Here is a 26044-nt window from a genome sequence, read left to right on the forward strand (position 1 = left end):
TATAGTTTTTTTTTTTATTATTTGATGGAATCTGAATTTTTAAAAGAAAAATTGTCTCGTTCATTGTTTCGAGACAAGCTGAAAGTGTTTAAATAAATTCTGAAAGTCTTATAGGTGTTCGGTATAAAACGCCATTTTTTATTGTAATTTAAAAAAAAAAATCGCTTGAAATTTATATGCATGAAGCATTATTTTTCATGAAAAATTAGAATTAACATTCTACGCGCACAAACATTGTTTAAAATAAACATAAATGTACAACATGAGCTTCTACAAAGTAATTGAAATATATTTTGGATGATTATGAATATAAATTTCAGAATTAAGGTCTTTTATTTTGCAAAACTAGACTGGCCCACGTATTTTATACGAGTTTCCCGAAAAATCAACCGATAATTTTCGAAGCGCATAAAATTTCTGCAAGTAAAAGTAGTAAAAACATATAAGATCATGATTTTTTCTTTGGTTTGATTGTATGATTGGTTCTTGTGTACATTTTTATTCTTGGCCAGATGTAACCATTTTCTTTTATATGTCACTCGGTAAGAATATTTTTTCTGAATCAATTCCATTTTAAAACCACTGATCGAAAAATAAACATACACGCAAACAATTGTTCACTCAAAAAAAAAAAATTGACATCTTGAATATGCTCTTGGCGAGGTTTTATTAGGTACTTCAAATGTGTTCTTCAGAACCTCCTGTAGGTGGGCCTTTTTACACTGATAAGTGTTTTATAGATGTTTTAATGCAGTTTATAAAGTTTGACGATGTTTTATAACGAAGTTTTCAAGCGGGCTTGCAGATAAGTATAAAACTAAAATTGTTACTTGGGCTTATTAAGACCAGGAATGATAAAAAATGTTTTGTGATTTTCGGATAAACCCTTTTGTAGGGGGTCGTCCATACAAGACACATATTTTTTTAGCTATATTGGCGTTATTATACATCGGAATGTGTTAAAAATTTGCACATGAGTGTTTTGAGGGACGAGCAATCGATTCTAGGTATTACAGATTCGAAACAGGGGTCGGCCAAAGGGGTCGTCCACAACAACTTCCTTATGTCTTTTCGGTATAGGCGTTATTATACATTGGATTGAGATGAAAATTTCCATTTAGGATCTTTGAGTGAGGAGCAAACAATACCAGGTATTCAATTCGAGGTCACGGGTCGATCAAAGGGGTCGTTCATAAAACTGTTTAATGTTTTGGCGATATTGTCTTGATTATGCATAGGATTGTAATGGAAATTGGCACTTGGGAGTTTTACAGCACAGGTAATTAATTTCTGGTGTCAGAGTCACGGGCCGTGAAAAGGGGTCGTCTCTATTAGCTGTTCACTGTTTTCAAGTTGTAGACGTTATTATACACCGGATTTGAATTGAAAACATCGCAAACGGGAGTTTTGAGAGACGGTAAATTGGTTCAGTGTTTTGTGCAATAGTTTAGTGGGAGGGGTCGATTGATCCTTGGTATTCAATTTTGGCAAAAATAATTTTGGCAAGCCTCAAAGATGGTGGAGAGAAAGAATGCCAGTTATGAATGGAAAATATTAAGCGTGTATCAGAAGAACTGTCATCAATCACTTCCGCGTGGCAGGAGTGGAAAAAAAGAACGGCCGAGTGAGAAAACAACACGTGAAGAAAGTGCGCGAGTCCGGTGTAAAGACTTTTCATCCGAATCGGGACAAAGTCCAGGAAGACGTATTGACCATTCGGGGCGACGAACTTCCGCCGTATCTGAACCGGGATTTCGTTTTGGAAAACGAGTGTGGCGTCGCGATTCCCGATAACATCCGGACAGCGAGAGGAAGGATCCGAGAAAGCGAGGTTAAGTTCAGGTAGGTGGAGAAAAGCCATCGTACAAGCCGCCACCTAATCCCATAACTACCTGTCACAGGAAGACGGAACGACGAGTGAAGGACAGAGAGTCAGAGTCCAGTCCAGGAATCGGGAAAAAACCGCGCACACACGCACAAGCGACCTCGTAAGCAACGTAAAACCACAGGTACGAACACAAATTGCTACAGAAGCATCTGGAAATGTGCTAATTGATGTAATTTTCCCCAGAGCACTCCAGTCGGAAGGCCATCCGTTATCTGTGCTTGCGCCATCAGCACAACAGGCGTTTTATCAACGAGTGCCACGACATTTTTTTTGCCAGGAATTTACCACTAGGTGGCATTCTTCCCTAAGCACCAGCCACGGCAAGCGAGACGCGACAAGGTCGCAGGTGGCAAGACAGTGTCCGGGAGAGGCACTAGTAGCACGACAGTTGCGCCAAGATCGAGCGTGGTGACCGGCACCACCGGTTACGCTCGACGAGAGATGCGACAGGATCGCGGGAGGCAAAATATTGTCCGGGAAAGGCGCTAGCAGCACGACAGGTGCGCCAAGATCGAGCGTGGTAACCGGCAGCTCGGCGAGAGACGCGGCAGAGTCGCGTGAGGCGAGACAGTGGCCGGAAGAAGCGCTAGCAGTACGACAGGTGTTCCAAGATCAAGTGCTGCGACCGACAGCACCAGCTACTCTCAGGTGAGAGGCGACGAAGCGTCCAAAAGAGGCGCCATCAGTAACAAGACGCGCTCTGAGATCGAGTGTGGTGGCCGGCAGCACCGGTTACAAGCGCTTAGCTCAGCCATTTCGGTTGCGCTCCATCGAGGCGTGACAGGGTCGCGTGTAGCGGCCTCCGCTTCCTACGGAAAAGCAGCGTTAGTGGAAGACTCAAACGGCCGCGCAAGCATGAGGCGACACTGTGAGATGCACGATCCACGTGTAATATTCAACTTGCACTGATAATTCCGCTATACAAAATCAATAAAGATATATTCAAACAATTTCCAAGAACTTCTGAACTGATCTCTGACCTGAACGACTTATAAAGTTAAAGGGTCATTAATAAATATTATTATTATTATTATTCTGAACTGATCAACATGAAATTTGTTGTGTAGCCGTTTTCAAGATCAACAATGGTTTTCCTAATACTTTCAAACCCCTGCAAATTGAGGGAGCGGGGGATTCCATACAAAAAAAAAAAAATATCACACAATTCGAACAATTTCCATAACCTTCTGAATTGATCAACATAAAATTTGGTGTGTAGCCATTTTTAAGACCGAGAATGGTTTCTATAATACTTAAATTCAATCCCCTTCGAATCCAAAATAGGAGGGTACCCATACGGAATTAACAAAAATACGATAAAATCCTCGATTTTTTTTAAATTGACAAACGCAAGCGTTTTCACATAATTAAGGATTATGTGACAAAAATATTTTATTAAATTAGAAGATGTATTGTATAGATAGACGCTTCCTTTTTTATTGCATGAAGACTTCATATATATAAATGTAACATATGTACACACCGAAAATTTTATAATTTTAAACGTGCCAGAAACGCTTAAACACCTAATGGAATTTCGATTTAATCAAAAAAAGATCTAATTTTACATCAATTCGAACACAAACATCACGCACACTAGTAAAACTTCTCTGTGGTAAAACCCCAAGATCCTAACCAGAATAGTCTAATTTTACATCACACTCAATCTAAAATTAAATGAACGTGAGAAAACGCAGTCAAAAACTCATCGATTTTGCTGTCGATGTTTTTTCTGCCCTGAAAGTTTGTTTACAATCGCGTAGTCAAAGAGCCGAAAAAGAAAATACATTTCTATAGTAAGGATATATCCTGCCCCTGGTGGAAGTTCGCCTGCTCTGAAAGAAGGGTGTGGTTAGCGATTGGTGAAATCTATTAAAATCCGGGAAAAACCGTATCTCCGTCAGCTGGAAATTTCATTTTCATAATAAACTCAATATATTTCTTGCCCCACGCGAAGTTTTAGTTTTGTCCATCTAATGTTACTTTAATACTTCATACATTAGGCTTCCGGTAGCACAAATTTTTAGAGAAATATATTTTCATAGTCATAAATTTTTAGTAAGAATTTTGAAAATACTTTTTATTCAATATTAGTTTCACTTTATTGAAATCGCATTGAAGCTTTATGTCATTTCAATAATTGGAAACATAAATAACGTTTAATAACAAGTATTTTTTTGCCAACTGAAACGTAACTAAAATTTATGTCCATGCAAATGTTTTTCTCTAAAAATTTATGGTTCCGAAAGCTTCTGACATCTAAATTTAACAGAACGCTACGTTATTTTCGAGACAATCTAAATTTATGTCAAAAAAGATGCTTTCCTTTTGTGCGTTCACTTTGGTATAAATTTACATCATTGATGATATAATATTATATCAAATATGGCATTTAATTTATGTCAAAGAATTTCTGGCTTCAAGCATTTCTGTTTTTATTGGTGTAACTTTAGGTCAAAAGTGATGCTTCAGTTTTGTGCAACCGATTTGACATAAATTTACACCAAAAAATTAATAGTGTGTAGTGTACAGTATTGTACATGTTATTAAGCAGACACGAATGCCTCAAGGATGGTAAAGTGTCGTTAAAAAAAATACATGTCTTTAACAGAACCAATGTCTTAGTGTTTTCATAAAGTTTGGCACACTTTTTGATTAAGTGCTAATTTACCTGTATTTAAAAACTCATCCCGCTTTAAAAAGGGCCGATTTTGTTTTTCAATTCAAAAGAAATTTTTACTGCATTGAAGATCCCTCCTTTTGAGGCTCCTTGAAACTTCAAATCTTCAAGCGATCGCATACCTTATTTTTGTTGTTCGCACTGCAAGTTTCCGCTTGTGGGGCGAACCACGCTTTGCCTTCTAATGTGTGGGGGTAGATACAACTCTATCTGTATCTACCACTTCAAAGTAGTTGGCCCGTGCATAACAAAACTTTGGTATTTGATGATATTGCTTCTTATAAATTTTACTCGCTCATTTTTACCATCTTTCTATCCGTCTATAAAATTTCATAATCTTAAAGGGTGATACGGTCAAAATTTGGTCAAGGGAAAACGCGTGTAAATCGGTGAAATCGTTCATTCAAAAAATCAAATTAAATTTCTTTTTCAAGTTCAATATAGTAGTATAAACTTCAGGAAAAATAATCCGAATTGCCGGGCCTTACGCTTAACCCCTGCCATCAGATTTTGTTCAGCCACCTTGTCCACCTTCTTCGCCGCAGAAAGCCAGTTTGCCTTGAACTGCTGCTCGTTCTTAGCAGTTTTTTTGTCTTCTTTAGGTTCCGCTTGACAATAGCCCAGTGTTTCTAAATTGGGCGGAGCTCTGGCTTGTTGGGAGGGTTCTTGTCCTTGGGAACCACTTGCACGTTGTGGGCGGCGTACCAATCCATGGTCTTTTTACCGTAAGATGCCAAATCCGGCCAAAACAGTACGGAACAACCGTGTTTCTTCAGGAAAGGCAGCAGACGTTTATTCAAACACTCTTTCACGTAAATTTCTTGGTTAACAGTCCCGGAAACTATGAAAATACTGATTTTCAAGCCACAGGTACAGATGGCTTGTCAAACCAGATATTTCTTCGCGAACTTTGACAGTTTCATGTGCTTGAAAATATCTGCTACCTTTCCTCTTCCTTTTGCCGTATAAAACTCCTGTCCCGGAAGCTGCTTGTAGTCGGCTTTGACGTAGGTTTCGTCGTCCATTACCACGCAGTCAAGCTTTGGCCGTCGTATTTTGTTCATCATCGCGTTTTGGAGTCACTACCTTCTTGTAAGTCGATAATCTGGCTCGTTTTTTGGCTCGATGCACGGTTGTAGACGATACGGTTAGGGTTTCGCTTGAAACTACCGGCAGCTCTCTTTGTCGTCTCAGCGGCTTCCGGTTATCGATTTCCCCCCGATCCAGACTTCCTGGCTGTCGACAAACGTTCCCCAAACACTTTTTACATTTGTAACGGTTGATTTGGCAACTTTTAGCGATTTTCCAGCTTTGCGTGCGAGTAGCTCGGATTTTCGCGATGCGCGAGCAAAATTTTGATACACTGCCCTTCTTCCTTGGACGGCATTTTGACAACTGAAGAGTGAATTCCAAAATCAAAATAGGAGCAACATTTTACACACACACACACCTTCAAAATGAGGAGTGTTCTGGTTTTTTAAATGCAAAATTGAAAGAAATACTTCAAGTTGATATTGACCAAATTTTGACCGTACCACCCTTTAAGATGTTCTTACTGAAAGGGACATCACTTTTCATCAATAAGGCCGATAAATTAAGTGATATTTAATTAAATTAAAATAATTTAAACTTACTTAAATTTTTCTATGGAAGAGGTAGTCTCTGTTTCATATTTCTAGAAATCTAATAAAAACTCATTTGAAAACGATAAAAATCTGTAAACAAATTGTTCGCGTTTCGTATTATGATTAGAAAACAATCATTATACCACGCCGAAACAGCTCATCAAAATTCAATATTACTTTCTGCTCGACTTGACTGTTTCCAATTTTCCAATCTGGTTTCGCTCACACCTTGTCATCTCCCCTTTTTTTTCCTCAGGATCATCCGGTGTGAGTGTCATTGACAATCCGTGTACTTTTATGATATGTGATATGATGACACCGCATCAGTTTAGTCTCCACTCCTAACGAAGTTTGTGTCACGACCCGATGCCAAATCGGTTTGTGCCGTCTTCTTACGACAACGATGTCGACCTACCGACTCGCTGCCAGACATGGTGGACCCAGGGTGGGAAAAAATGAGTGAGAAAAATGAAATCTGATACTGACACACACTTCCGGCGGGCAAGACGGAGGCGGAAATCTGGCGTAGCGTTGTTGGTGCGGTGACTAAGTAAGTGTATAACTTAAGCTAAGTGTATGTATTCAAACGGGAAAGGGAATCATGGAGAAATGATAAGGTCCCCCACATATGGGAGGGTTCAAGTGCCAACCGAAAATGGGAAGTTTATATTGACACCGGAGTCAACATCAGCCGTAAGTCATCCGCCTATCAATGGCAGGGCCCAGGATTGTGAGTGTTTTTATTTGAACCAATCGTTGTTACAATTGAGTGAATCGAAAAGATTTATATATGACTTTATAAATAATTATACGAAATTCAATTAAGAATGGCCTTACGAAACTCATACAAAAAAATTGGGGATAATCATGATAATTCATGAAGACCAACCACAGGTGCAAAGAAACTTTAAAGGAATGAAACACCAGCTTAACATTTCGAAATGCCACCCCACAGGGATGATGGTTCCGGACTGTGGCCTGTGGGTGTTGGCGATGAAACACCATGTTATGATGCTAACCATTTGGAAGGCGAACGAAATTGTGGTTACCGTAAACTTCTTCCATCGCCTTGTAAAGTCATTAGTTGTGCAAAATTTAAATCACTCAGAGAGGTGTAGCAGACTCATAACCTACGAGGATTAATGCCTTTAGGAGGATGCATCCGGTGTGTTACACCGAGCAGAAAGCTTGACATTCAAAGGGAAAACTTTCACAGCACATCGCCAACTTTCTTCTTCAGGTGATCACTGGCCCAATTTCTGCTCCTGGGTGCTCCGCAAAAGGAAGACGGTGACAGCCAAAGGACAGGTGTGAGCCAAACTTTTGCGGCATTCTATAACGTAATAAGTTACACATCTCCAGCCAACAACGACCGGTAGCATCGCTTCATGGGCACAATTTTACGAAAGTCCTTTCCCCAGACACTGTCAAGAGGGTTTGCAATTTTCCCGGCTGGTGAAGCTTGTGAAAAGTCTTGATTTCTTTAGGGTAGCAACACTCGGTAGTTTTTTTTCGTTTTTGATTGTGGTTCACTGATACGATCATCTTATGAAGCGGTGGCGAAGTAATGATTTACAAAATCGTACAAATAGCTTCAAATGAAATACGCTGCAATGTTTTAAGCAGTAGGCTTAAACAAAGTATATATTTAATAAAGTTGAATCAATCATAAAATATAGTTAAATCAATTATACAATATAGATGAATCAATAAAAATATATAGTTGAATGTATCATATTTATTGTTTAAAACTTTGAATGAGTTCACAAGAATCAGATTTGAACCATAAAATTGACCCAAGCAACCAAAATTCACATAATTACTTGAATGAAGGCATTGAAAGTTACATATTGACTGACAAAGAGAATCAACTGCCCAATTCCCTTTAGTGAACTTTATGTACTCATTAATGAACTTGAAAGTTGCAAAAGTGATTAATATGTACGTTGTTTGTGACATGTTTGGCCCAATTCCCATTAGTGAACTATATGTACTCATTAACGAACTTGAAAGCTGCAAAAGTGATCTTTATGTACGTTATACGGGACTTAAGTCACTTAAAGGGCACAAAAGGGCTCAATGTGGGATTTGGTAAGTCACATAAAGGGCACAAAAGTGCTCAAACGGGATTTGATAAGTCACAAAAAATGCATTGATGTGCTTTCAAAATCAAATCACCTCTTCGAGTTTTAGTTTCAGTTAGAACAACATCTAGGCGTAGTCTCGTGGTAGCGTGTTCGATTCTCACCACGAAGGTCGAGGTTCGATTCCCAAGCCGGGCAAGTTTTTTTCAATAAGTAATTTTGTACTTGAGTGACCATTCCGATGCAATATATGTAGGAAATGAAGGAAAGAAGCAATTGAGCAATTTGTCGAGTTTGAAATCCGGTGCGTGGCATCATAGCGGCACCGGTACAGAACACAGTAAATAATCAAGAGAAAGTGATATGAACCGAAGCCAACGGTTCAGTTGAGATAGAGAGAGATTTTTTTGCTCATTTTGCGATTTTTCGGCAGCTGAATTAAGAGGCCGCTAGGAGCTGAACAGAAGATCATTAAGACTTGTTTTGGAACTTGAAAGTATCAATAAGAACTTAAATTTTGAGCTGCATAGAACGTACTTCATATCAATGATGGGGCTGAGTAAGCGTGTTTATACCTGTTTTATGGGACTTTTGGTTGCTTGGGGAATCTTTTACTATTACTTTTGATAATTTGATTTATTTTGAAGATTTTCTTTAAACAAAAGACTGATTCTATGTCCAAAATAAACAGGCTAAGTACACCAGTTTTTTTTAGCAAACTCAACGATTTCATTAAGTTACTAAAGGATTCCTTATAAAATTTCAGATTTAAGAATGTATTTTCAAAAGTTTCTATTTTATGCGTCAACTTAAAAACTGTCAACTTAAAATTGAATAATCAAATATTACAAAAAATTCTTTGTCATGCATTGATTGAGAAAAAATATCAAAGTAAAAAGATGGTCACCAACCCCCCATGAGGCGATTCTTTCTACGGCCCTGAGTTGAATCAATCATTCATTATTGTTGAATCTATCATTTAGTATTGTTGAACGTATCATAATTATTGTTGAATGCATCGTGATTGATCATGGCAAAATAGTTGAATCCAATTATAAAATAAATGCCCTGCAGTGCTAGACTGAGTCGATTTGGGGTTGAATTTCTCAAACCCTGGGGTCTAAAAAGTTTTGTTTTGGTTCAAAACTCATCTATGATTTTTTGCAGAATTTTTAAGTAACGTTTTCATGAGTAAATTTGAACTTTCAGGTTTGTATGGGAAAATTGAATAATTAGTACTGGAAAATCAACATCATTTTTGTTTCTTCTGTAAAACCGATCTTGCTATTAGTTTTTATTTTATTTTTTATTTACATAGTATTCCGTCTCACGACATAACTTGACGAACATAATTCCCAAAATTCACTCGGTCCATGGCAACCGTTCTCCAATTTCTCGGGCACCCCACGTTCGCCAGATGCGCTATTAGTTTTTGTGCCAATTTATCGTTTCTTATAAGGAAATTTTCCGCTGAACAACTGTGTCGAGGACCATAACTTCGTATCTTATTAGACAAATAATTTATTAGCTGTTTAACAAGGGTATGTATGTCTTTTGACATTGATAGACAATAAATTCGATTTTAAGCATCTACTGCAGTACATAGAAAATGCTCCTATCATCTTTAAAAAAAATTAAAAACCAACCCATTAAATCACAAAAAAAATCAACCGTGAAAGCTTTCCTGCTACCGAGAAGAAAAAAAGTATGCTTTTAAAATAAAAACTTTAATCAAAGCATGACTCTTGATCACCTTTTGAGGGGCCTTGATAACCGTTCCAGGCCAGGGGATGGGGAATACAAAAAGGGATGAAAAAAATCCGGGTCCGAGTAGAATTGTGCCCTGCACATTCTCAAAACTTTACTTTCCGGAGAAAAGCGCCTTTATTTCAAGAGCAGTAGTATCCTTTCGTTTCTAATTCTTTTCACGGATTTTTTTCCTCCATTTCTTCCTGCCCGGACGGCAATTTATCGAGTTATTTATGGCTTCATTGCCGTTTAGGTCATCCACCTTGGCATCCATCTTCCGGATTATAAAAAGGTGTAGGTACCGACTCGGGCGCTGTCATCCCAATAATCGAGAGAGGGCAGGAAAGGAGGGATGGAGCAGGCATTTCAGTAAAGCATCCGGCTCTCGTGACACGGCACGTTCGGCGGGAAATTCGCACAGCAGGAAATCAATCTCGTGCTGAGCTGGCGTGGGATCCTGAACCGGACGAGATCAACATCTTCATCATTCCGGAGACGCGGAAACCGGAACGTTTTCGGTAGAGAAAAATAACCACGATATGAGGGTGTCGCCGTTAAATTCAGGATCACGCCATGACAGGTATTTTCGAAGCGGAAATCGGTAGATTAGTATGCTTAACGCGAAGGCTCATAAAGGGTTCTTCGTTGCTAGCAGAACCTAAAGTTTTTACTTAGAATTTCCAAGCACTGTTTTTATATAGAAGAGTTTTTACAAACGTCCAATATTGGTTTCAGACCCGTATAATCGAGAATTATTCAGCCTAGACTATAAACAATTATCAAACTGTATCAGTTACAGTAACTTTTATATGAATAATCCGAAAAAGAAAACTGAATTCCAAAATGTAGTTATGTCATAATGAAAGTTAAACAAAACTATAAAATAAATAATAACGTTAACCTGAATCGTAACATAACAGTTTTTAAAATATTATTAAAAAAAACAGCTAAGATTAATGGAAAAGTTGTTCAAACAGTACAATAAAAGTGAGACTTTTCAACATTAATGTCTTTGAAAAACCAATCGAATGTATTAGATTGGGAGAAGTTCTGGTCTGTTGGCAGGTTTCTTATCCTTAGGCACAACCTGATTGTTGTTAGCGGCATACCGTAAACTGGAGGAACATTGATCACTTTTTTCCTTCATTTTTGAATGCTTTTTCGTAATAGGGGAAAGGTTTCCTAAATGGGCCTATCGGGTTAAATGACCCTACGGCTGTTTGATGAAATGGCTGACTAGACAGCTTATCTGACCAATGCATTTTGAGGGAGATACGCTTAGAACATAAGGCAAGAAAGAATTTTATAAATTTACAAACTCAAAAAAATTAAAAAAAATCATACAAAGTTTTGATACATTTTGATGTAATATTTCGACTTTTAAAAATTATACGTAAAGAAGCTTAAAACAAAAACTAGGATGGTTTTTTTTTCTTACTCAAATGAACTTTAGAAATAAAACATATTTCAGCTTTTGTGGAGGTTTAATAATGATTATGTAGTGGAAGAATAGAGTGTTTTTGTATGCCCCCATCATGTTTGTAATATGCCTCCATCCTAAAATAACAGGTTAAATAGAATAAATAAATGATTTTTATCATTGAACCTTCAAATCTAAGCTCTGAATAACATCTTAAGAGAGAATAGAAGATCTAAAAACAGATTTGATAAAGTTTTTCTCATGGATGAACTGCCTCCATAGTATGGCAACCCTAACTTTTGTTTTATTCCAGAAAATTATAATATACATAGATTTTTATAAAACTTCAGCTTTGTCGTACGGAAATTATTACTTTCTAGCAGTTTCAATGAAATTATACGGAAATATTTCCAAAAAAAACAGAAATTTTGTTCAAAACATAAATAGGCGCATTTATCCCGCACGGTTTGGGAATTCGGCATTTTAGACAACACTTATAATAAAATCATTTTCTTGGAAACAGAAGAAAATTTCAACATAAAAATTACTCCAATGTATAGAAAACAGATGCCTGCACACGTGTATATAGTTTTTGTACACATATTTGATGTGATATTTGATTAAATCAGTGTTCTGCTTAATAGGCGCATATAGCCCGCTCCTCCCCTACCTAAAAGTTTCAAAACACTTACTGAGGTGAGGAGTATAAAACATGATCATTGATTGCAGTAAATTCAAACGACATTAGTGGTTATAATTAGGAAAATGTTTGTTACAAAACCAGATTCCGAGTTTCGGGGTAACTTTGATCATTATGGATTTTACGTACCTCAATATCTTCAAAATTATTGTTAGAGCAAGTCCACTGGTGTTGGAAAAAAGTGGTAGAAATTTTGTCCCTTTTTTCACATTTCGAAAATTTTGCCATGCAAAAACATTTTCAAGATCTGTGGCCTTCAAGTTTTTTAACAACACGTGTTATAGTTTCGCATGCTGTGATGCAAAAATAGCAATATTTCTATCACATACGGCTGAAATAGAAACAGTGCTGTAAAAAAATACAACGCCAAAACATCTTGAAAACATTTTTGCATGGTAGAATTTTGAAAATTTCAAAATTACTACCACTTTTTCTCAACATTAAGGAACTTGCTCTTAATGGTGCCATTCAGCAAAGAAGGCAAAAACATTAATAACAGTAATTTTTGTTAGGATTAAACTGATTCTTTTAACGTTTTTTTTAAACAAATATTCTCAAGAGACAATGTTGCTGCATACATCTAGAGTTTAAAATTATAAAAAAATCTCTTATTTTTACCTCAAAAACAAATGAAATTTTGCACTGTTCTCATCTTCTTTTTTTCTTCAAATTTAACCATTTGATAGGGTTTTAGAAATTTTTACTATACGGGCTATCTCATGGAAAATCACCGTTTTCTTTTTTCAATATCTAAAAATTATCACCCAACGACCATAAAAATAACACTTAAACTAAACTTAAACAAAAAAAAGTTGAACTTTCCCATAAAACAACCCATTTGCTCCTAAATGATTAAATTTGATCGGGAGAGATGTTTGTTTGTGAGCTTTCAAATGCCAGATATTTCAAGATTTTAAAATTACATTTTAAGTAATATCAAAGTTGTTCTAATAAAAACCAAATTTAGCTTATTTGTAACTCAATTTAAAGGCTTTCAAACGTAGTAAACAGTTTTCAGATATTTTAAATTTAGACTTAGTTAATGATGATTAACTGCATAAATTTCATGTTGATAAAAGTTCCCTCAGTTTACGGTACCACTTCATGGCCTTTTTTCATAATGGCAAGATGCCAAATCCGGCCAAACCAGCACAGACAAGTCATTTTTCTTCAGGAAAGGCAGCAAACGCTTTTGAAGACACTCTTTCACCTACATTTTCTGTTGACGGTCCCGGCTGCAACGAAAATTTGATCGATTGTCATAAGCTACTGGAGGCTATTCTTCTTAGTGTGAGACCCCATGGACTGAGAAACCTGGACCTTCACATGTACATATGTTCCCATTCGATTGAACAACTATGGAGTTTTTCCTGAGACAGATTGTGGTACGGTAACTTTATGTTTTTGTTTTTAAAAATGCTAACACCTACTCGTCGCCATTTTGATCTTTGATGATAAGCACTGTTCAATGCCTTTTTTTATATCTTTAATTAAAATCTTTAACGTACCTTCATGTCTTAACCTGTTATGGATTTACAATTAATTAAATGAAGAATTTATATTCTCATCGCCAAGATGCGCATGCAAAACCACTACAATTGCATTGCCAATTTTATTTCGTTACTATCTGGTCATTGAACATGCGTAGGGGAGAATGAGGATACTTGATCCCTGGGGATATTTGATGAAAAAAGGATGTCTAACAAATATCAAATGTTCAAGAAAAATGTGCCAAATAGAACAAAACAACATTGCTTTAATCTCAACAAATTTTAAATATTTTATTTTAAGAGTTATTGAACTTTGTTTGAAAAATTTGACAAAATGCGATTTCAAGATCTTTTTATATAACTTTAAAATGTTTCTCCCATGAAAAAATTATGATAAAAATATTTATTTCAATACGACAATCGTTAGAGTATAATATGAACTTCATGTATTTTCAAAGCAATAGTAAACTCTTAATTTTTTTAAGTAGAAATTTTCTAAAATGTATGTTTTGGGTATAGTTGATCCCTAGAGCCGAAAAAGATATATTTTTCTTCTGAATGGATTGTGATCATTTGTTATCATGAAATTTCTAATACCTGTCCAATAACTAATGTTTATACAGTAATTATCTTTTGAAAAGAACTAAAAATACTTTATTTATCTAAAAACTAGAAAATTGCTCCTGACCTGAATGACTTATAAAGTTAAAGGGTCATTAATAAATATTATTATTATTATTATTAGAAAATTGCGCCTTAAAGTATGCAACGACATAAGGGTAGCAGACAAACTTTTAGAATTCTCTTTGTCTGGCACATACAAACTGAGAAATGAGAACTAATATGATCAAAAATAGTCAACGACCTTTTTATCTTCGAGTTTTACCAGATTGTTGCTAAAGATCAGGGTACCCTACTCTCAATCAAGGATCAAGTCTCCTTTAGTAAAGGATCAAGTCTCCTGTGATTTAAAAAATATCACAATTTTTTTAGTCTCACGTAAATGCTTCTAGTTTCTCTACGAGTTCATGTATCGTTCAAATTTTTGGAACATATATACACTCAGAAAAATACTATTATGTATGCCATAAGATTCTCTTATGAAGTGGCGCCATAAGAAAAATCATTGAAATTCATAAGATTGTCTTATGACGCGGATGAATTCTGAAGATGAACGCCTATTGCAATGAGAGGTTGTTGCTTTTCATAAGAGGTTCTTATGGAAACAGTAAATCACTTTCTAATAAGAATAATTTTAGAAATTTCATGCTGAAAACATTCTCTTTATTGTTTGCCAAATTTGTTTGAAATCAAATCATTTATGGTCACCATCAGCAGTGCATCAACAGACGCTTCCATCAAAGTTTTTTTTGCCGCATCCCAATCTTCGACCTTGTTAGATCAGATAGCTGAAAAGTAAACAAAAATGTATTTCAAATTACTAATATGTCGCTCACATCAGAAACAACAAATCGGACTTACCATTCCGGAAATGACAATATCATTTATCTTTGAAGTAAAACTTGTAACCTACGGGCTAGCCTGCTGCTCAGTCGAGCAAGAACCCCCCTCTAAGCCTCAGGGACGGCACACTCGTTAATGAAATTTCGCGATACAAGGAAACACTTTAGATTGTTTGTTTGAAATCCCACTTTATTTTCCCTAGCACTTTAAGGACGCGACACTGGACACTGGACCCGGATAAAGTAAAGTGGTTCTTATGGACCACGCGGTAAGTTCACCCCGAGAAATGTGGTTTGGTCCTACCTTAATAGTTGGCGTACGGTGTTTCGACGAATGGTGGAGCTCGTCTGCGGGAGTCCCCTGCGCTGGTCTGTGGTAGTCTCGTCGTTGTTGTGTGACGTCTCGACTGGGACTCAGTGGGCTTCGGTATTGGTAGTCAAGCTCCAACTGTAGATCACCGGTAAATTGGACACGGGGCGGGAGACACCGGCACAAAACTGGGGACCAAACCTCGAGTAGGGTGATGGGCGGTTCACCGAGTACCACGATAACGTAGGTTGGCTCTGGACGTTCCAGCATACAGCTCCTGATCGACAATAGATTGACGGGCGAACGTGGCTGATTGTTCAGCGAAGTTTGTGGACGATCGCCAGGTGGAGCTGTCGGCCAAATTCCAGCATAAGACTTCGGGGCCCTGGGAACATGATGGGGGTTGGGATTAGCTACAGATTGCCTGGTACGGGGCTCGGGTTAGCGTTTACCTGGATGTCTTTTATACACTAACACCTTTTGGCACGCTGTTGCGAAACGCAAGATTCGGAGGATGTAGTTGCCTCGCGGTGTGGATGCCAAGTGACGCTATTAGGCCGCGAGTCCGCTGACCCCGTACCCAGGACAAAGGCTTAGAAGTCCATCCAGTGATTCCTCCCATCATGTCCTGTTTGCTCTGTGCGCATTGGTAGCGCTAACGCCTTCATTTGCTCCATCTGGTGTCGACTAGCGCCAGGTTGACCCAATTGTGCTGCCTCAGTGTTCGGGAAAGTTACGGTGATCATTCTCCCTCACGCACTAAAGCACCTCCTTGTATGTAAGTGTTCACGTAAACTAACACAAATGATTCTCACTAAACTGAACAGTAAGTTAACGCACTGGTTACACTCTCCCCCGGCTCGGGTGGAAAAAATATTAGCAAGCTAATATTTTTTCCAAATTACAACACCAGTTGAGTCATCGATCAAAGTGTACCTGCTGAACCAGACACTTAACAAACATATATTGACAAGTACAGTTTTTTTTAACGTTCGGCTCATTTTCGAATCCTAGAATTCTAAAGAGGTCCCGGAATGTTGGCTCGAGGAGATCACCAGTTCATAGCGTATACATAGGTCGGGGTCATAAGGTATCATCATTGACTAGGTCAACTCCACGCTGTTTGAAGGCCTCGGCCTGTTACTGACCATCAACGTCGTGAGACTCCGGTCTCCAGCGACCCATTTCAGCTATTACTAATCCAAATCCGTGAGAATCAACTTAAAATGATAACCTAATTAAAACTACAATAAATAATAAACACCATGCTATTGTTTATGGACATGCAAAATAAATTACCATTTACTATTCTTTAAATAAAATACGTTTAACAAGGTGTTGATCTAGTACTGCATTATTATGATGATTGCTGTGGAGGTGATTGATGCTGTCAGTAATTGTCAACAGTACGATGTAAACAAAAATGAGAACGGAAGTTAAAAAGAACGGTAACAGTTCTCGGTGTTATTCTAGGTCCTATGCGCGTGGAGAAAACTTCCGTTTGGAGAACGACGATGGATGGGATTGGCCAGATCCCACCCCCACGGAAATTCTACCAGAGGCCTTCCTCGGTGGCCGTTCTAGAGGAAAAAAGGAAATCGGATCATGGATGATATGGAGGATTAAATTTGTCTAGCAAATCAGGTAGGTGGTGGAACTCTTTTTTCCTTGGTTAGTAAGTGCAGCAGTGCGTTTACTTTCCTTTCCGATAGCTACATAATTCGCGACATGTGTGGGAGCGTTTATTAACCGTGAGCGGGTTCTACGAAGTCATTTTTTTTTTCCTTCTATAGTTTGTGGGTTAGATGCATTTTTTCATTTGATACGTGCAATACAAGGTGGGAAACTTGCATGCAAGATTTAAGACTGCAGTCTTAGTAAACCGACAGTAGGGTGGCTATTTTATCAATAATTTTATTTTTTTTTTAACGAAAAGTTTATTATGGTATATTAATTTATTTTATTTATTCATTCTTTGTTGTACGAAAAAGGAGGTTTTAACTACAGGACTATTTCAATATATCACAGCTTTTGGAAGTTAACCTAGTGATATAAAAATAATTTGCCTTATAATTTTGTTGAACCACATTTAGCTATCTTAACCTGACAGTGCTGTTGCGAAACGCAAGATTCGGAGGATGTAGTTGCCTCGCGGTGTGGATGCCAAGTGACGCTATTAGGCCGCGAGTCCGCTGACCCCGTACCCAGGACAAAGGCTTAGAAGTCCATCCAGTGATTCCTCCCATCATGTCCTGTTTGCTCTGTGCGCATTGGTAGCGCTAACGCCTTCATTTGCTCCATCTGGTGTCGACTAGCGCCAGGTTGACCCAATTGTGCTGCCTCAGTGTTCGGGAAAGTTACGGTGATCATTCTCCCTCACGCACTAAAGCACCTCCTTGTATGTAAGTGTTCACGTAAACTAACACAAATGATTCTCACTAAACTGAACAGTAAGTTAACGCACTGGTTACACTCTCCCCCGGCTCGGGTGGAAAAAATATTAGCAAGCTAATATTTTTTCCAAATTACAACACCAGTTGAGTCATCGATCAAAGTGTACCTGCTGAACCAGACACTTAACAAACATATATTGACAAGTACAGTTTTTTTTAACGTTCGGCTCATTTTCGAATCCTAGAATTCTAAAGAGGTCCCGGAATGTTGGCTCGAGGAGATCACCAGTTCATAGCGTATACATAGGTCGGGGTCATAAGGTATCATCATTGACTAGGTCAACTCCACGCTGTTTGAAGGCCTCGGCCTGTTACTGACCATCAACGTCGTGAGACTCCGGTCTCCAGCGACCCATTTCAGCTATTACTAATCCAAATCCGTGAGAATCAACTTAAAATGATAACCTAATTAAAACTACAATAAATAATAAACACCATGCTATTGTTTATGGACATGCAAAATAAATTACCATTTACTATTCTTTAAATAAAATACGTTTAACAAATTCAAAACAAACAAAATAAATAACACCTTTAAAAGTTATTGCTACCCACAGTGCGAGACATTGAATGACGTTATTTAAAACAAAACTACGAGGTTTTTTTTTAGGTGTTGATCTAGTACTGCATTATTATGATGATTGCTGTGGAGGTGATTGATGCTGTCAGTAATTGTCAACAGTACGATGTAAACAAAAATGAGAACGGAAGTTAAAAAGAACGGTAACAGTTCTCGGTGTTATTCTAGGTCCTATGCGCGTGGAGAAAACTTCCGTTTGGAGAACGACGATGGATGGGATTGGCCAGATCCCACCCCCACGGAAATTCTACCAGAGGCCTTCCTCGGTGGCCGTTCTAGAGGAAAAAAGGAAATCGGATCATGGATGATATGGAGGATTAAATTTGTCTAGCAAATCAGGTAGGTGGTGGAACTCTTTTTTCCTTGGTTAGTAAGTGCAGCAGTGCGTTTACTTTCCTTTCCGATAGCTACATAATTCGCGACATGTGTGGGAGCGTTTATTAACCGTGAGCGGGTTCTACGAAGTCATTTTTTTTTTCCTTCTATAGTTTGTGGGTTAGATGCATTTTTTCATTTGATACGTGCAATACAAGGTGGGAAACTTGCATGCAAGATTTAAGACTGCAGTCTTAGTAAACCGACAGTAGGGTGGCTATTTTATCAATAATTTTATTTTTTTTTTAACGAAAAGTTTATTATGGTATATTAATTTATTTTATTTATTCATTCTTTGTTGTACGAAAAAGGAGGTTTTAACTACAGGACTATTTCAATATATCACAGCTTTTGGAAGTTAACCTAGTGATATAAAAATAATTTGCCTTATAATTTTGTTGAACCACATTTAGCTATCTTAACCTGACAGTGCCACTATTTCAAGGTTTTTTTTTCCTTTGGGGGAGTTTGGGAGTTTTTTTTTTTAAATCTTTATATGGTCTTTCCAGTTGCGAACATTTCATGTTGGCTTTGAAAGAGGTATTAGGAGTAGATTCGAAAACCAGTTTCATCGAATCGTAACCTTTAGGAAATTTAAATCCTGTGTTTTTTTTTTTATTACTTGGAATTGGTAGGATTACTTATGTTACATTTTCGGCATTATGCCTTTAAATCTGCAGCTGAGAAAATTCCTAACGGTTTGCCGTTTAGGTCGGACACGCTATATGAACTTGTTCCATGCCGTGCTGTTACTACGCATGGAACGTATTGGGGTCCCAATTTGGCATTAAAAGCCTGATTTGCAGCCGATTGGCGGAAAGCTCTTTTGTATACCTGTTGACCAACATCAAAGGTTGGTGAGTATCGCTGATGCCTCAAATTGTAGGATTTTTTTGTAGATTCGTATGCGTTTTTCAAGTGTAACATTACAAGCTCGTAGGTGCGTTTATTAACGGTTTTAAATTTTTCAGCGCGTTCAGATTCGTCGAGCTCTAATTTCGAATTCAACCGATAGTCGGTCCCTCGAGTAATCATCTCGTTTCCGAAAATCACCCTGTGTGGTGTAAACTTTGTGGTGCTATGCACTGTGTTATTGAGGATAAACTCAATCTCAGAAACTCTCGAGTCCCATAGCCGTTGGTCCAACCGAACATATGATCTGACCATTGCATTTATTGTCCTGTTCAAGCGCTCTGCTGGATTCGCCTGGCTTCTATGTCTAGCATTCGCCCAATGCTGGATCTCGTATCGGGATAGAAGATCTTGAAAGTCTTTCGACAGGAACGTACTGGCGTTGTCCGAAATTATGTATTGCGGAACCGCCAGTCTTCGGAGCCACTGCTCTTCCAGAATGCTGCATAGACTATTACTGGAAATCTTCTTTACCGGTACAAGCATGGAATATTTAGAGAATAGGTCCATGACCACTAACAAATGAGCATTTCCATGCTTGCTCCGAGGAAGTGACTGAATAAAGTCCATGCAGATTATCTGGAAGGGCATGGTGGCCACGCGTTGCTTACCCATTTCTGGTGCTGTAGAAACAGTTGAATGTTTTATTTCTTTGCAGGTAGAGCAACTACTTACATATTTTTTTATTTGCGCGTGCATTTTTGGCCAGTAAAACCGTCGTTTGATTTTCTCCAAGCACTTCTCGAAGCCAATGTGGAAATTGTCGTCATGCTCCTCTCGCATAATACGGTGGCGAGAGGACTTAGGTACACATTCTTTCCACTCAAATCGGTAGTCGAGGACATCCGATCGAGCGGAGACGAATTTGTACAATTTTGCTGAATCGACCTTGAAGTCCATGTACTTCTCCGGATCAGACTCAACAGATCTGAACAAATTCGCGTACCATTTGTCCTCTTCCACACTTACAGCTTCTACGGACCTGGATAATGCATCAGGAACAACGTTTTCTTTGCCCTTCCGATGCTTAACCTCCATGTCGTATTGCTGTAGTATTATGCTCCATCTACTGAGCCTTGACGACGATTTCCACTTGGCTTTCATGATGAAAGTGAGCGCTGAGGAGTCCGTGACTAGAGTAAATCTCCTACCCTCGATGTAACCCCGGAATTTTTCGATACACCGAAGCGCGGCCAAGCCTTCTTTCTCGACGGCATGGTAATTAAGTTCGGCACCTTTTAGTTTCTCCGAATGGTAGGCAATTACCCGCTCTTCACCATTCTGGACTTGTGTCAGCACTCCGGCTAAGGCCACGTCACTAGCATCAGTTTGGACGCTAAAAGGGAGGGCGAAATCTGGATTGGCCATCACGGGAGCTGTAATGAGCTTCTCCTTGATGGCTTGAAAGGCAATTTCTGCTGCGTTGTTCCACTGGACTCTTTTCGGTTTGTTTTTAAGCAAATCGGTAAGAGGTCCAGTGAGTTCGCTAAATTTGTCAATGAACCTGCGGTAGTAGTTTACCATACCGAGGAATCGACGCAGGGATCTCACCGAGTTCGGGACCCCAAATCCCAGGATCGCTTGAACGCGATCCGGGTTAGGTCGTAATCCATCGCGTGAGAGGATGTATCCCAGGTAAGGCAGTTCGCTGCAGCAGAAATTGGATTTGGCCAAATTTATGCTCAGATTCGCTGATCTCAACCTTTGCGCCAAGTCCGTAAGTCGCTGAATATGCTCCTCGAATGTGTTGCTCACGACCACTATATCGTCTAAATAGACAAAAATATAGGGTTCTAGGGCACCATATCCGAGAACCATATCCATGACCTTACTTAACGAGCTGGGGCTATTGACGAGACCAAAGGGGAGTGATGAAAACTGAAACAAGCCGCGCCCGGGTATCGAAAAGGCCGTGTACTTGCGACTGTTCTCTGCCAGAGGAATCTGTAAGAATGCTTGGGTTAAATCGATAGTCGACAAGAACTTAAACTGACCCAAATGGCTAAGAATGCGGTTTTGGTGTGGTAAGGGGTACGCATCACGCTTCGTACGTTCATTTAACATCCTAGCGTCGATGCAAAGTCGGACCTCTTCAGTATTTTTCTTTTTTACCGGAACGATAGGAAGAGCCCACTCTGATGTTGAAGGTTCTATAACCTCTTCTGCCAGCATCTTATCTACCGCCAAATGGATCCTTCTTTGTATTTCCGGGCTCCAAGGGTAGGGATTCTTTCGGATTGGGTTTGCATTTACAAAGTCTTCTTTTAATTCTATTTTATGTTCTAATAAATGGGTTTTCCCTAATGGACCAGAGCCTGCTGCAAGAAACATCTGTTTCACCTTCTCTAACTCAATACTTTGTTCTTCACTAATTTCTTCCTCTTGTTTTAGCCTCTCCGGATCCCGCTCATCTACGACATCAACTGAGTACCCAACTGTAGGCCAGATATCAAATTTTTGCCAGAAGTCGATACCCAGGATGCATTTCCGGTTGAGATCCGGCGCCAAAACAATCGGTAAGACTTTAGTTCTGTTGTTGAATGTAATCGGAACCTCGCATTCTCCTAAAACCTTCAAATTTTGGCCAGAAGCTGTTTTTAAATTCAGATTTGATGGATTCAATTTAAGTTTTAAAGATTCGACAAGTTTCTTTCCACCTACTCCTAAAATAGTCCTAGCTGCGCCACTGTCTAGAAGTCCGATGACCGAAATTCCCATAATCTCGACTTTCGCGAATGGTCTAGAGTCATCGCTCAAGGAGATGAGAACTGTAGCGATCTCTTCCCCTCCTGCTCCCACTCTGCTCACTCGCGAATAGCCAAGATTCTGGAGAATTTCGGACGCATCGGCTTCGTGAGGTCTTGTGGGATTTTCCGAAAGACTGGCTCGCCTCAAAGAGCAGTCCTTGCTGCGTTTTTTATCTCGCAGTAAGGGCACTCCGCAGTAGCGAATCCTGGAAACCCACACGTTTTGCAAAACAGAATCAGTTTCTCGCGACAAGTCTCGAAACTATGTCCTTCAGCGTGACAGTTAAAACATACATTTCTTCTAAGAGGAATGTACGCATTAACTACACGTTGAAGGGCATTGGTTCCGCTAGGACCCGTTACGGGTTCTGACCTATTTTGCAACACGTTACTCACACTATTCCTTCCAAAATTCTTAGGCATTTCCTTTTTCGGTTGTTCAATATTTCTTGTTCTTTGGTTCCAATTATCATTTCGATTTCTATTATAAATTTTTCCATCTGGTCTAAAATTTCTAGTTCTATTTTGATTATGATTGTAGTTCTGTTGTAGATATTCATTCCTGTTACCATTTCTATTCTGATAAATTTCATTTTCTGATTCGTATTCATTTGTTTCCAATTCTTCAACTGTATTCCTATATTCCCTTCTGTTTTCCCGATTTTGGTACATTTTCCAATTTATGGAATCAAATTTCTTTCCAAAATCTTTCATTTTTGGAATAGTATCCACATTGGCGGCGAGCATCGCAATTCGAAAGTCTTCTCGTGTATTACGAAACAGACAATCAAATTTCCGACGCTCGTCCCAAGGGTTAGACATTCCTCTAAAGATTCTCACCATGTCTAGATAAAAATCATGAAATTTTTCCTTTTGACCCTGTTTCCTACTTGTAGCCTGACGCTCGAATACGAAATCGGCGTCGTAAGGGACGAATTCAGCTTTAAGTTCGGCCACTAGATTGTCCCATGTCTTGAGTTCGCCCAAACTATTTGCTTCCATCAACCAGGATCTTGCTTTATTCGTGAATAGATAGTGGGCGCTTTGAAAGAGTTCTTCCTTGGAATACCTTTCTGAATGGGCGGTGTATTCCACATCCTTTAAGAACTCGTTCAATCTGCGTCCATTATCCATTCCGTCGTAGGCTATTTTCCATTTATGAATTGGGAGCCTATTGCATTGTGGTTTTGCTAGTTCCCTCTCCTGTACTAATTTGTTCATATTTTCCGACATTTTCAAAGCGTTTTCTTTTTCCAGATCATCCCTGATGCTACTAAGCGAATTTTGCACCGAGCTGTTCCTTTGTTTTAGTCAATCGAGAAAATCTTCTGGTTTGGAGCGAGTTTCCTCGATTGCCGGAACTACTGGTTCGTTAAAAACGCAAGTGTTTTGTACAGTTCTAAACTGTGTTTCACTGCGCTGGGCAGATTGGTTTGCTTCGAGCACCTGAATGCGTTGTAGTAACTGGTTAACTATATTCGTTAAGTTACGATTTTCTTCAGTTAGAGTTTCAATTTTTTTGTTTGAGCTTTCATTTACGCCTGAATTCAGTTGACCATTAGGTGGTATACTGTTCAGCTCATTTGCAGTGCTACCAGGTTCAACCGTTTCAATTAGATTAGTAGAATCTTTTTCCTTTTCGCGGAGTTGATTTATGCTCATATTGACTACTCCTAATTCTGCTTGCCTAACTTCTGGGAGAGGCGAGGAAAGGGAAAAGTAGACACCAAGTAGTCTCAAACATTCTGAAGCAATATCAGCCAGATTGCCCACATGTTTTTCGTCTGTGGTCCTGGCTCTCAGCCTTTCCAAACGAAACACAATGTGGACCAATCTGGTTTTGAATAGCTGATTTGGTGCACTTTTCCTTCCTCTGTTCTCTAAGTGTAATTTTATGTTGGTCAATTTGTCACCACACACTCCTAATTCCTCTTCAATTGAGTTTTGAATTAACGAATAATGTATTTCTTGTTTTTCTTTTTCTTCTTTTAGGTGTACGCGAAGAGCACGTTCGCTAAGCTGCCTATTTTGCATCGGGTTTATGTTGCGTATGTTGAGCTCGTACTCCAACTCATCTATCGTGAGATGGGCACAGTTCATCCCATAATAAGATAGGCGCAAATGAGCCATCTCCATTTCAAAAGGGAGGGAACTGACCACTATCGGGACAAATGGACGCTAATTCAACAGCACCCCAAATACACGGAATGATAGAAAAATAAATTTAACCGTAAGTTCTAGAAATTTTTAGAGAAAACAGTAATTAAATTATTCAACTATCGAAAATGTTGAAATCTAAGCTAATTATGGCACAAATACAGTAAACGAATGAATGACTAAATAAATTAAATTAAATTAAATAAATTAACATATAATACAAATTAAAATCGTGAGTCGTGAGTTATTAAACTATAGAAATTTTGAAATTTAAGCTAATTATGGCACAAATACAGTAAACGAATGAATAAATAAATAAATTAAATTAAATAAATTAACATATAATACAAATTAAAATCGTGAGTCGAGAATCTATAAATAAGGACAGCAATGGTAGCGCAAATTCAAATAAGTTTAACTAAAAGATGCGCACAGTTATGACTCACACTGACGTAGGATTTAGAATTAAAAAAAAAACCAAATGCACAACAAAAGAACTACGACTCGGTTAACCAATATTATTGTAATCCACTATTACTTTTAATTAGGTACCAATAAACAATTGTGTTCTCTTGGTTTTTTTATTACTTGCATCCAATCACTCCCACAACAATTTAAAGTTTGAACGAACAGCAATACAAAAATTAACAAGTTACTTGAGTTTTTTTTTAACTTTTTGCTCGCAACTTTCAATTTTGCATTAATTTTTTTTTTTTAAATAATCATATGTGTTTATATTCTATTAATATCAATTAAATTATTGTACTTAAGTTGAAACTCACGGTTTTTTATAGGTTTCAACCCTAGTTCACAAACCAGGACCCCTCTAAAACTAGTCCAATTCGTCCAATCGCTTTCGTTGGCTTTTTTTTGCACAAATGCCAATAAAGTCTGAGAAGGTCTCGGGCGTTTTCCCAGAGACTTCCACGAAATGATCGTTTGCGCACAACAAGTGTTCCCTTGCACTACAAAAATACGAAAATTTTAGTTGGGCGCCAGAGTGTAACCTACGGGCTAGCCTGCTGCTCAGTCGAGCAAGAACCCCCCTCTAAGCCTCAGGGACGGCACACTCGTTAATGAAATTTCGCGATACAAGGAAACACTTTAGATTGTTTGTTTGAAATCCCACTTTATTTTCCCTAGCACTTTAAGGACGCGACACTGGACACTGGACCCGGATAAAGTAAAGTGGTTCTTATGGACCACGCGGTAAGTTCACCCCGAGAAATGTGGTTTGGTCCTACCTTAATAGTTGGCGTACGGTGTTTCGACGAATGGTGGAGCTCGTCTGCGGGAGTCCCCTGCGCTGGTCTGTGGTAGTCTCGTCGTTGTTGTGTGACGTCTCGACTGGGACTCAGTGGGCTTCGGTATTGGTAGTCAAGCTCCAACTGTAGATCACCGGTAAATTGGT

General features: G+C 38.6%; 2 long non-coding RNA genes across 2 annotated transcripts; both read left to right on the forward strand.

Annotated features, from left to right (window-relative positions):
• The first annotated feature begins 1594 nt into the window (after window positions 1-1594).
• Window positions 1595-2810, forward strand: LOC129739758 (uncharacterized). Its single transcript, XR_008735958.1, has 3 exons — window positions 1595-1842; window positions 1902-2009; window positions 2072-2810. It is a non-coding gene; the product is annotated as an uncharacterized LOC129739758 (long non-coding RNA).
• Window positions 2811-18573: 15763 nt separating this feature from the next.
• LOC129759942 (uncharacterized) lies at window positions 18574-25083 on the forward strand. The gene is made up of 3 exons (XR_008740263.1): window positions 18574-18781; window positions 22121-22245; window positions 24469-25083. It is a non-coding gene; the product is annotated as an uncharacterized LOC129759942 (long non-coding RNA).
• Window positions 25084-26044: the final 961 nt, after the last annotated feature.

Source organism: Uranotaenia lowii, chromosome 1, assembly GCF_029784155.1.
Source record: "Uranotaenia lowii strain MFRU-FL chromosome 1, ASM2978415v1, whole genome shotgun sequence".
Taxonomy (NCBI): Eukaryota; Metazoa; Arthropoda; class Insecta; order Diptera; family Culicidae; genus Uranotaenia; species Uranotaenia lowii.